The following is a 12,370-nucleotide window of genomic DNA, read 5'->3' as shown; positions in this document are numbered from 1 at the left end:
CACCTATTTTGATCCATCAAGTATCAAAGAACATATCAGAGCTAACAGGACCTAAAGAAACAAATTATTTAGTTTGATTTAAGATTTTATTCCTATGCTCAAAAAGCTTGGAGAGAAACCTCCTGAGCTCACTGTAATTTTGACAACGTAAAAGGCTAGGAAGGTCAATATTGCAACAAAGAATTTGAAACTGGGATCTAATGTGGTTGTACACGGGGCACTCTAAGAGGAAGTGATTTTCATCCTCGATGTTCTATTCTCACAGAGATGGCAGACCCTTTCCATCCATGGTGTTTTAGGAACTGCCTAATGACCCGTTTCACTATGGAGCTCATGAGAGTTCATTCTAATCTTGGCTATATTAATTTTCTTCTTTGAGCTGGTTAAAACAGAGAGATACTTTTGATATTCTAGGGTGGGGTTGATGACCTCCTTATAATATCTTAATTTTATTTTAACTGCTAAATCTTTCTCACACCACATTTTTTCTTTGAACTTAGAGGAAACAATATTTTTAATGTTATTAATATTTTTCAATGCAACATTCTCGTCGATCTCCCAATGGTTTGACCAGGCCCTGGTGTCTTTATACCAACCTCGTTTGAGCCTTAGGTGGTTTTGGCTGGAATTTAAATCTAGCTTAGGAAGTCTATGGTCTCCTATGTTATTGAGTTTGAGCTTGTACAACAGAAGCCTAGTCATAGCTAGGCTCTCGATAGGGGAAAGACCCACTTCTATAAGGAGAATAGGATAGGGTGTGTTGCTTTTAATTTTGAGGTTATACGTTATAAAACGCTTCTGGATTTGCTCAATATTTCTCCAGGATTCTCCAGAGATTCTACAACCCCAAACCTCACATCCATATAAGATAACTGGAGTGACTAAAGTTTCAAAGAGGAACTTATTTATATCACAAATACGAGGTTCGCTGTTTTACAGTTATTTTCAAGACCAAAATAAGCTTTCCATCCCCCATTAATCCTTTTCTCAGTGCTATAGTTCCAGTTGAGCTTGTGATGAATAGTAATTCCTATGTACTTGTAGGAAGACACTTCCTCCAAGTTACTATTTTCATACATAAAATTAGCGTAAGCGTCCTTCTTGGATTTGATAATCATAACTTTTGTTTTGTCAGTGTTAACAATCATACCCATGGTAGAGCAGAAATCCTTAAGAAGTATAAGTTGCTTATGAAGATCAGATGGGTACCTTGTGAGAAGAACAATATCATTAGTGTAGAGAAGAAGGATGATGACTATCCCAGCTAAAATCGTGCCAACACATCCTGCTTCCTCTAAACAACCTTCAGAGGAAAATTGTTTATTAGCATTATAGGCTTCCTTTTTTACACTAGTAAACTTTCTGGGACACCCTTCAAAAAGAAGAAGAAATCAAAGAGATATGGGAAATTTAGACCCAAAAGAGTCTCCAATCCCCAGAAGCCTTTTAGAAAATTCAAATTTTTGAAAAAGCGAAAGAATCCAAGAAACAACAACTGTTGTTTCATCTATAAGCAAGAAGGCCACTTTGCACGCAAATGTCCTAATAATTCCTTTTCTAAATTAAAAGCTTGTGTTGAAATTGAGGAATTTCAAGATGATTGGTCTTTAGTTGCTTCAGAAGATGAAGTTTCTGATGTATATATTTTAACAAAAGCTTTATATGATGAAGATGTTAGTTAGCCCACTGTACAAAAGATAAATATTTGTAATTATTGTTCAGATAGTGATATTATGAAGAATTGCACTATAGTGATCACATTGATGTAAGTGAAACAGAAGACACAGAGGAAACTGAAGAAACTACAGATGCTTCTGAAGATGAGTTTGATGCTACATCAGTTTATGAACGATTGCAGCAAATAGGTAAGGAGAAAATCCCAAAACTGCCTGAACTAAATTATTTTTGTCCTTATAAAAATAATACTACTGCTTCTACCGGTGTCACAATCCCAGAACTTAATAGAGTAGAAGAGAACACTCTATTAAAAAAGATTACCAAAACCAATAGTCTGATCTATATTCCAGTCCAAGTTCAAGTGGGCAGTGAATGGATAAATGTAGATGCATTCATTGACACTGAAGGGTCTAATAATTTGGCTTGACCCTCATTTAAATCTCTTTGGAAGCCACTCCAAAACATTCTAGTGTCTGAAACCATTGGACGATCTGTTCAGTTAACACATTATGTGGATAACATTCCCTTGAAAATTGGGGGGAGTATTGTTAAAATTTTTGCTATTTAGCATTTTGATCCATCTGCTAGTTTAATGCTTGGCACGCCTTTTATCAATTCTGTGCTCCCAGTCACTATTAGCGAAGATAAGCTGATAATCAATTTAAAAAAGAAGGCTATTGTTGTGCCTAGATTATCTATAGCAAATTCTGAGGCAAGAAATGAGAATAGCCAAAAGAAAGTTGGTGCACGCAAGCCCCTTAAGGACTCCAATAACTGGCAAGAACTTTTACAAATATATGAGAACAAAATGGAGATAAAAAATAAACAAAAGGCCTACATTGACCCAAAATGGTCCGCTGAGTAGATTGCTATGCATAACAGATTGTTGGAAAGCTGCTCAAATAATCCCCAGCAATTTTGGACAGTCGAGAGTCCAAAACAAGAGATAGTGACTCTACACGACAATGGAGTCAAAGGAAAATTAATCCCATGCACCCCCGCAGATGAACAAGAAATCAAGAGACAAATAAGTGAGCTGCTCAATATGAATCTTATTGAACCAAGCATGTCTCATTACTCTTGTTCAACGTTTCTAGTTAGAAATCACTCAGAAATAGTCAGAGGTAAGCCCAGAATGGTAATCAATTATAAACCTCTGAATGCTATAACTTAGGGTTTTCATTACCCTTTACCAAGACCAGAAACTATCATGCAAAAAATTCAAAATAGCAAAGTATTCAGTAAGTTTGATATGAAATCTGGATACTATCAAATATAGATCCAAGAAGAGGATAGACACAAAACTGCCTTCACATGCCCTGCAGGTTTTTATTAGTGGAAGGTGGTTCCATTTGGCCTCAAAAATGCCCCTGCATTCTTTCAGAGACAAATGGATTTTACTTTTGGGAAGTATGATTTTATTGTAACATATATTGATAATATTATTGTACATATTCCAGATCCTGAAACACATTTCAAGCATTTAGAAATTTTTTTGACTGATGTTCAAAAGCATGGTATAGTCCTTTCTGAGAAGAAAATGCTTTTATTTCAAGACAATATAGATTTCTTGGGGATTAATGTCATTAATTGGAAAATTCAAATGCAGTCCCATATTCTTACTAAACTATCTCAGTTTCGAGATGAATTAAAAGACACTAAAACTATTAAGAGATTTTTAGGTGTCTTGAATTATGTGCATAGATATATTCCCACATTGTTAGAGGCTCCGTTTAGAAAACATCTTCAAGAAGGATGGTTAGTAGAAGCCACTGCAGCAGTTAAAGAGCTCAAATCAGAATGTTAGCAACTTTTAAAGCTACAACCACCAGGTAATGGCCTTCTAATTTTACAAACTGATGCTTCTGATAATTTTTGGGTAGTTGTTCTTTTTTAGAGAAGGAAGAAGAAATACTTTGTGCATATGCATCAGGTGAATTCTCTCGTATTCAAAAGAATTATTATATTGCTGAAAAATAAACTTTAGCAATATTTAATGGGATACAGAAATTTGAATTATATCTGGCACCTGTGAATTTTCTTATAAGGACTGATTCTATGAACTTCAAATATTTCTTATTTGCCAAAATTTCAAGGCAACTTGCTAGAGGAAGATTACTCTCATGGCAGATTTGGTTTCAGCAATTTGACTTTGATGTTGAATGGATACCTGTTGTGGAGAAAAATGCCTACACAGGACGATCCTATCCACCTAAGGTGTGATAGTGCCTTAGCAACAAACAGAGACAGCTATTCTGGTTTCTTCCTTTATGAAATGGGAAAGAAGAGAGATCAATGGACTTACCGGTGTCTTCCGTTTGTCCCTCGATCTAGATCCTCTTCTCTTTGGGTGTTCACAGCTACTTGCCTCCTCGCAAAACCACAAGAGAACAGCTACTTGCCTTCCTGCAAGATCACAAGAGAACAGCTACTTGCGACAAGAGAACAGCTACTTGAGACAAGAGAAGAACACAACACAAAGGCAAATATTCATATTCATAAATGATTCAAGATTAGAAATAAATCAAATACACTAATGCAATCATACATCAAAGATACATCAGCATATAGGAGAAACCAAGATAGCTTTATTGATGAATAACAAGGTTCAGGAAGAGATACAACCCAGAGGGCTCCAATCCAGCATCTCCTTCCCAGCAAATGGAATTCCTATCTTCACCCCCTTCAAAGCATTAAGCACCCAATGATTCCAATCTCAAACCAACAGCAATTCTTTGCAATAACAAAATTCCAGCCTCTCGATCTCATGGAGGAGAGATCCATATATAGATGTTTGGAGAGAGGATGAGTCAGCTTGAGATCTGACTAGTGTCCTCTCCCTCTGTCAGTTCTTGATTCCACTTGGAGGTTCTTGCTTCCACTTGGAGATTTGGAACCTCTTACTCATCACCAGTCGAATTCACTGAGGCAAGTGTCATTGAGGAAGATTTTGGAAGCTTCCTGGGTTTTGACACCTTGTGGAATGAACTTGCCACATGTCAACTCTCGCTCAGCGCAGGTAGCCAGTGTTCCCTTTGACATTCAGCGCAGGTAGCCAGTGTAGCCATTGACATTCAGCGCAGATGGTCAGTGGAGCAGTTGACATGATCCTGAATTGACTTGTTTTTGAGCAGTTTCAGGTGGAGAACTTCTGTGAATTGCTGTGGTTTGTTAGCCTTGTTCCTCTAGGGGTAGGAACAACATGTTTAGGGACTTTGGATCCCTTAGATTATGGACATTTCATGCTCAATGTTGTAAGGCACAAAAATGTCTATAACAATACCAGGCAATTCTAATTTTTTAGCAGATTCTTTAACTAGAGATATGAATAAAGCTTTTGTCACAGCCCCAAGAAGTTTCTTTGTAATACCAAGAAAAGGACCCCAAGATGATAATTTCAGCACTTTTGTAGATAGATTCAGACTCCTTGAAAGTCATGCAAATCATTTGATAGAAGAAATCAAGAAAGTTGTAGGTCTGCGATTGAGGAGAAATCAGTGGATTCGACGATGCCAAGCATGGCAGTCCAAAAATGTTGGCATATCTTTGGGACTAGATGCTGATTTGGTAAAAATTTATCCTTTGCCCAATATGTAGGTGAAGATCTATTTTAAAAGTCTATCAGATATGTGGTCTTCTCAATTCACTGAAAATATGATTTGGATCTTAAAAGTATTAAATTATTATCAGTTGATTGGAGGAGTAGACTTTGCATTAAGCATATATACAGGAGCCCAAATGTTAGATTTAGAAGCCATTCCAATCAAATAAGACTTGGAAAAATATCTTTTGCCACTAAGGATTCCTGATATTTTTGAAGAACTAGAAGCATCCTTTTTACAGAGAAATGATTAAAACTACATGCCCCTAATGACACTTTCCCTCAATATGAAAATTTTGAAAATTTTGCTGATTGGGAAATCAAAGGAGGATTTTTCTGAAAAAAGCCATCTACCAAGACATCCCAGTGTGTTTAGATAACTCTACAATACCTAAGGAGTTTTTCATCTCCTTGGGATTATCAGAGTTTACGATTAAGAGAAGATATATCTCCAAATCATTTTTCGTAGGTTTTCTGTCATGAGATAACAAGAGAAATTAAGACTAGTAATAATATCGAAAGAATTAAACAACTGGCTCTTTGGTTCAAAGATTTTGGGATGTTGAAGCTAATTGAGAAACGATAGGTGTTGCAGCAATTGGATGAACTTCAAGGTGAACCAAAAGTTTTACGCTTTATGATTAATCAAATAGCGTTAATTACAATAAGTATTATTTCAGGAAACTAGAATAATAATGTCGTTCATCTTATCAGTTTATTGCTGTCAAATAAAATCTGTACTTCAATAATTTTTGAAATGGGATGGCAATCAAAAGCATTAATTAATGAAAATTGCAGATTATGGGTGCAACATGCAATTGAAACTTCAACTAATATGTTCCACATCTTAAAATGGGAGCTTCTAGATGGTAGTGAGTTGGCAGTTCAGCCTTCTCCCTCATTCCGAAAAGTTTTTAAAGATTCCTTTCTAGACATTGATGTCAGTCCAATATCATTTCTCAACAAGTGGGAAAAACAAGAGGTGATGTTTACCCCACAACAACAAAATCTTCACAAAGTAAAAGTAAATTTGAACCAAGGACAAACATCAAAAGCATCTCTAGTACCAGTAGATGCTAAAGGAAAAAGTAAAATTGAGGAATCTACTTTTTAGGCTTTTCAGGACAACTATCGAGACGCACAGGATCCACATGATTTCAGTTGGGACAAAGAGTACTCAAAGATGCTAGAATACGACTACCTCATGAGTCTTGAAAAGAAAGCCTTGGAACAACATTTGTCCTCTGAGGATGATGATGATGATTATGATTCCGACCAAAGTCCGAAAGGAGATTTGGTAGAATCTTTGTACAAAGGTATTTAGACCTAGCCAGAAATGTGATAATGTTATCACATGTTGTGGCTAATAAAATTATTGTACCAGAAAGGTTGAGTAGACACCGTCGGTGAAAAAGAATACCTATAGGACCCTCAATTATTTCCTCTTTATGTCATGTCTTTCTTTATGTCATGTTTGAGATAGATCTAGAGTCTCGAAGGAGGTTATGAAAGGATGATCAAGGGAATGAAGAAGGCAGAGGTCGAACGGAGTGCTTCTTGATCTTGATCTTGTATTGTAATCTTTCAAGCTTTGTAATTTTGATCTTTGAATTAATATTGAAGCCTACTGGGCCGTCTGTCTGAGGATAGTTTCTGTAATCCGAAAGAACCTGGAACTATAAGGTGAATGCGTTGGAAGACCCGTGGAGAGAGGTCATAGTGCACACGTATGTTCGGTTAAGGAAAGAAATCTGTGTTTCAGATTTGCTGTTCAATAATCTTCGAATTGATTTTGAATCAAGTCTTACTCAAGGGAAGGAAGAAGGCAGAGGTCGAATGGAGTGCTTCTTGATCTTGATCTTGTATTGTAATCTTTCAAGCTTTGTAATTTTGATCTTTGAATTAATATCGAAGCCTACTGGGCCGCCTATCTGAGGACAGTTTCTATAATCCAAAAGAACGTGGAACTGTAAGGCGAAGGCATTGGAAGACCCATGGAGAGAGGTCATAGTGCACACGCATGTTTGGTTGAGGAAAGAAATCCATGTTTCAGATTTGCTGTTCAATAATCTTCGAATTGATTTTGAAGTAAGGCAGCTTTCGAATAATCTGTTATGCATAGCAATTTGCTCAGTGGACCATTTTGGGTCAATGCAGGCCTTTTGTTTATTTTTTATCTCCATTATGTTCTCATATATTTGTAAAAATTCTTACCAGTCATTGGAGTCCTTAAGGGGTTTGCGTGCACCAACTTTCTTTTGGCTATTCTCATTTCTTGCCTCAGAATTTGCTATAGATAATCTAGGTACAACAATAACCTTCTTTTTTAAATTGATTATCAGTTTATCTTTTCTAATAGTGACTGGGAGCATAGAATTGATAAAAGGCATGGCAAGCATTAAACTAGTAGATAGATCAAAATGCTGAATGGCCGAAATTTTAACAATACTCCCCCCAACTTTCAAAGGAATGTTATCCACATAATGTGTTAATTGAATAGATCCTCCAACGGTTTCAGACATTAGAATGTTTTGGAGTGGCTTCCAAAGAGATTTAAATAAGGAGGGTCAAGCCAAAGTATTAGATCCTCCAATGTCAGTGAATGCATCTACATTTATCCATTCATTGCAGACTTGAACTTGGACTGGAATATAGATTAGACTATTGGTTTTGATAATATTTTTAATAGAGCGTTCTCTTCTACTTTATTAAGTGCTAGGATTGTGACATTGGTAGAAGCAGCAGTATTCTTTTTATAAGGACAAAAGGAATTTAGTTCAAGCAGTTTTGGGATTGTCTACTTACCTATTCGCTGCAATCATTCGAAAACTGATGTAGCATCAAACTCATCTTTAGAAACATCTGTAGTTTCTTCAGTTTCATCTGTGTCTTCTATTTCACTTACACCTGTGTGATCAATATAGTGCAATTCTTTAGAAATATCACTATCTGAATAATAATTACAAATATTCATCTTTTGACTAACATCTTCATCATCTGAAGCTTATGTTAAAATATATACATCAGAAACTTCATCTTCTGAAGCAACTAAAGACCAATCATCTTGAAACTCCTCAATTTCAACAGAAGATTTTAATTTTGAAGAGGAATTATTAGGACATTTGGATGAAAAGTGGCCTTCTTGCTTACAGATGAAACAATAGTTGTTTTTTCTTGGATTCTTTTGCTTTTTCAAAAATTTGAATTTTCTGAAAGGCTTCCGGGGGTTGGAGACTCTTTTGGGTCTGAATTTCCCATATCTCTTTGATTTCTTCTTCTTTTTGAAGGGTGTCTAGGGTAGCATTGTTTTGTAGACCTCTGAACTCAGTGTAATATCATGTGCTTTCTTTTGTGAACACAAATATTTAACCTTTTCTGTACACCTAAAAAGAAGATCAACCCAATAGATTTGATCGATCCATTTATTCTGAGCATCCTGATCTTTCATGATAAGATCTCCTAGATTACCGGGAAGCCTGGACAAAAATGTAATTTTTTGAGCAATGTCATTGGAAAGATTTGCCTTAAAGACCTTTGCCATGAAATCTTTACCAAATTGTTCAAGATATTTTAGATCCTTTAATTCCATATGGCTTAGATCTGTAAGGAGCTGTTTTTTCTCATCTACTGGCTCAGGTACAAATTTAGTTTTCAATAAAAGTTCTAGAGTAGCCAGTCCTCTTCCATGACTGCCCGTCTTTCTTTATTTGAGGGTCCTATCCACCAATCATATACAATTCCAGCCATTCTTTTTTCTGCTAGGACCATGATAGAAAAATTATCTAATTTTGTGGTGACCTGCATTTGATACAAAGAACCAATCCATATCCTGATTAATTCTTCGGGATTGGATGAATTATCTAAATCAAGAATATACCCACTGGAATTTGCAGCATATAAATCTTCTTCAATGCACTGGTATTTTGAGACTTCTTTCAAGACATGAGCTTTGTTTTGGTTATTGATAGAGGGTAAGATAAAAGAAGGAAATTTAGAGGTTGCCTGATCTAGAGTCATAATTTCTTTCTTTGAAGAAAATTGTTTATCAGCTTTATAGGCTTCCTTTTTTACACTAATCAACTTACCAGAAAGTTTGGAAGTTGGCTCTTCTGCACTAATGGCAGTGAATGCTTCTCCTGTATCTTCAGCTTCTTCCCATTTATCCCAATAATTGGGAGTGCTCATATCAATGACGAATTTTGGAATTTATTTGGCTTTTTTCTTTTGTTTTCTTCTTTCTCGTTTTTCTTTATCAGCTTTCATAGATTGTTGTTCTTCATAGAGTAGCCTAAGATTAGCATTTATAAAGTTTGATTTCTGACCCAAATCATCAAGGACATCTTCGGGGTGTGCACCCCAAGTAGTCAGGTAATTTCCTATTTGATAGATCTGGTCAAGATCATTAGGATTTTTAGAATTATGTTCAAGTAATGGTGCACAATCAGCTCTGGTGGGTGGCTATTTGGATTGAGAAGAAGGAGTACAAAACTTAGTTTTTGGTGGCCATTTTCCACCTTTGACATATCTATGGTTTGCATACTGAAATTCTTCTACAGGGGAGAAATTAGATACATATGTTCTAAACATCTTATTAATAGCAAGGAATGGCTTTTCTTCAGGAATATACAACTGGTCTAACAGAATAGATACAATGGTTTCTTGTGATGGATGGTTATATACATTTCGTGAAAAATATTTGTGACTGCTGGTCGATGGTTGCTCAGATTCGGGAATGGCTGGTAAAACATGTTTTTGTGGCATAAAGATTGGTCTAGGTATTGATGATCTATCTGGCAATATTCGAACATGATCATCACTTACAAACATTCTTCTTGTTTTGTTTCTTGGAGTGTCCGTTGATGTGAAAGATATGTACTGAATATACCAGTCACTGGGAAGGGCTTCTTTGTCATAAGGAACGCCTTCTACTTGAGCGTTACTGACCCCTACAGCTACACAATCCTTTAACACTGGTTGCTTTAACTTTGGATGTACAGTGTTCGTAAGTTGGAAATATGTTTGGACTAACACAAAAAGATATTCACTATCTTCAACCATTCTAAACCTTGGACACTGAATAATAATTTCTAGCAGTATTTTAAATGGACATTGGACAGACTGATAGACTAGTCTGGGTAAATGGTTCAATACTGACAACCTGAGGACAGATTTCCTAATATGGTTCCAATACGAGCATGGTCATAGTTCTGGTGTTGGGTATCAAAAACTTCAGATATACATGGAGTATTAAGACCATGGTGAAATAGTGGGGCTAGTCCTATCCTTATCCCTCCAAAATGCAAATAAGCAAACTTTTTCTCTTGGACATATTTTTTGAATTTTTTGATTTCATCATCAAAAAATAAACTCAAACCAACTATCTGTATAGACGGACCAAAAATCTTAATCTTCAATTCAACTTCCTTAAGCCAATTTTTTCTTGATAGACTAAACAGAGATGGAACTGGATAAATTTCTTTTGAACTTAAGACTGGTGGGTTCCAATTTTCAGGATCCTCTACTTTCTCATGTTCAATAGTATCACTTTCAATGGACCAAGAATCAACTTCAGAAACACTTCGTCTATCTATATTAGAGAATGATCTTAAGAAATTGGCCATGACTCAAATATAAACTAGACCAGAGATTGACTAAAGCAGCTTTTATCTAATCAACAATTGTATAACAAATGATTTTTGAAGGCTTCCTGGCTGGCTTTAGACTCTGTCTATAGTTTATAGACTTTGGACTTGAACGAGGCTCTGATACCAAAAATAATAATAGGAATTCAAGCAAAGTAAGACTTACTTCAAACTCAGTTCGAAGATTATTTGTAGGAATTTACAGGGTAAGTTCCTCAGACAGAACACCAAAGGACACCGCTCACAAATAGATCACAGATCAATACACCAGTATTTTGACGTGGTTAAAACCCTCAAAGAGGGAAACAGTCCACGACTTGAGCCAACGCGGCCACTTCAGGAAATTTATTAATAAAGGAATGAAAATTTACATATGCTTCTCTCATAGACGGATTACCCTACAAATGACCCTCCATGCTCTTTAAATAGAGATCATGGACCAATCGGGTGTTAAGCCACAAATCAAGTGTCGGTAATACCGAGGAGAGAATGAACCATCGGATCACTACATATCGTGACCGTCAGATTGTAAGTTACAAAATGTACATAGTAAAGAAACACACTTTACCTAACTCTATACCTAACTCTATACTAGACCAAGTTGTACTTAACTATTTCCTATGTGTCAGAATATCCTAACATCCCCCCTTAAGAACAACTTGGGATAGGATTGAAGGATTTACAAATATGACACAATAGGAGAAGGAAGGAGGCACTAGAGCCTATCCCCCCTTAGTGACAACTTCCTGAACTCCAACCATAAATCGAAGTTTAGTGAACTTCGCCTCTGTGAGAGCCTTTGTAAATATGTCTGCAACTTGATCATCTATTGAACAATATTGCACTTCAAGAACATGGTCATGAATGATGAAGTGCATGTGCAGTTCAATGTGTTTGCTGCGCTGATGTTGGACTGGATCTTTGCATAGCTAAATGGCACTTTGATTATCACACCAAAGTGTAGTCGGATGCTGCTGCTGAAAGCCAAACTCTGACAGGATCTGACAAAGCCACAAGGCTTCCTTACTAGCTTCTACAGCACCACAATACTCTGCTTTTGCTGAAGAAAGAGAAATGGCACCTTGATTCTTGCAAGCCCATGTAATAGGTCCTGAACCAAGAGTGAACACATAACCTGCAGTAGACTTCCGATCATCAGGGTCACTAGCCCAATCGGAATCAGTGAAACCAACCAATAGAGGAGCTGCTTCGGCATTGTAATGAATCCCAAACTGAACTGTACCTCGAACATAACGAAGTATTCTTTTAGCTACTTTCCAATGACTTTCACGTGGGTTTTGCATAAACCGAGCAACAAGGCCAACAACAAAGGAAAGGTCAGGACGAGTATGGGTTAGATACAAAAGTTTACCTACAAGTTGACGATATAAGGTAGCATCAACTTCAGGAGAAGTACAAGTGACTGAAAGTTTGACTCCAGACTAAAAGG

This window comes from Pinus tabuliformis, chromosome 3_1 (assembly GCF_031772625.1).
Source record: "Pinus tabuliformis cultivar Carrire ecotype Pingquan chromosome 3_1, CPIR1, whole genome shotgun sequence".
Lineage (NCBI taxonomy): Eukaryota > Viridiplantae > Streptophyta > Pinopsida > Pinales > Pinaceae > Pinus > Pinus tabuliformis.
Note: the sequence above shows the minus strand (reverse complement) of the source record.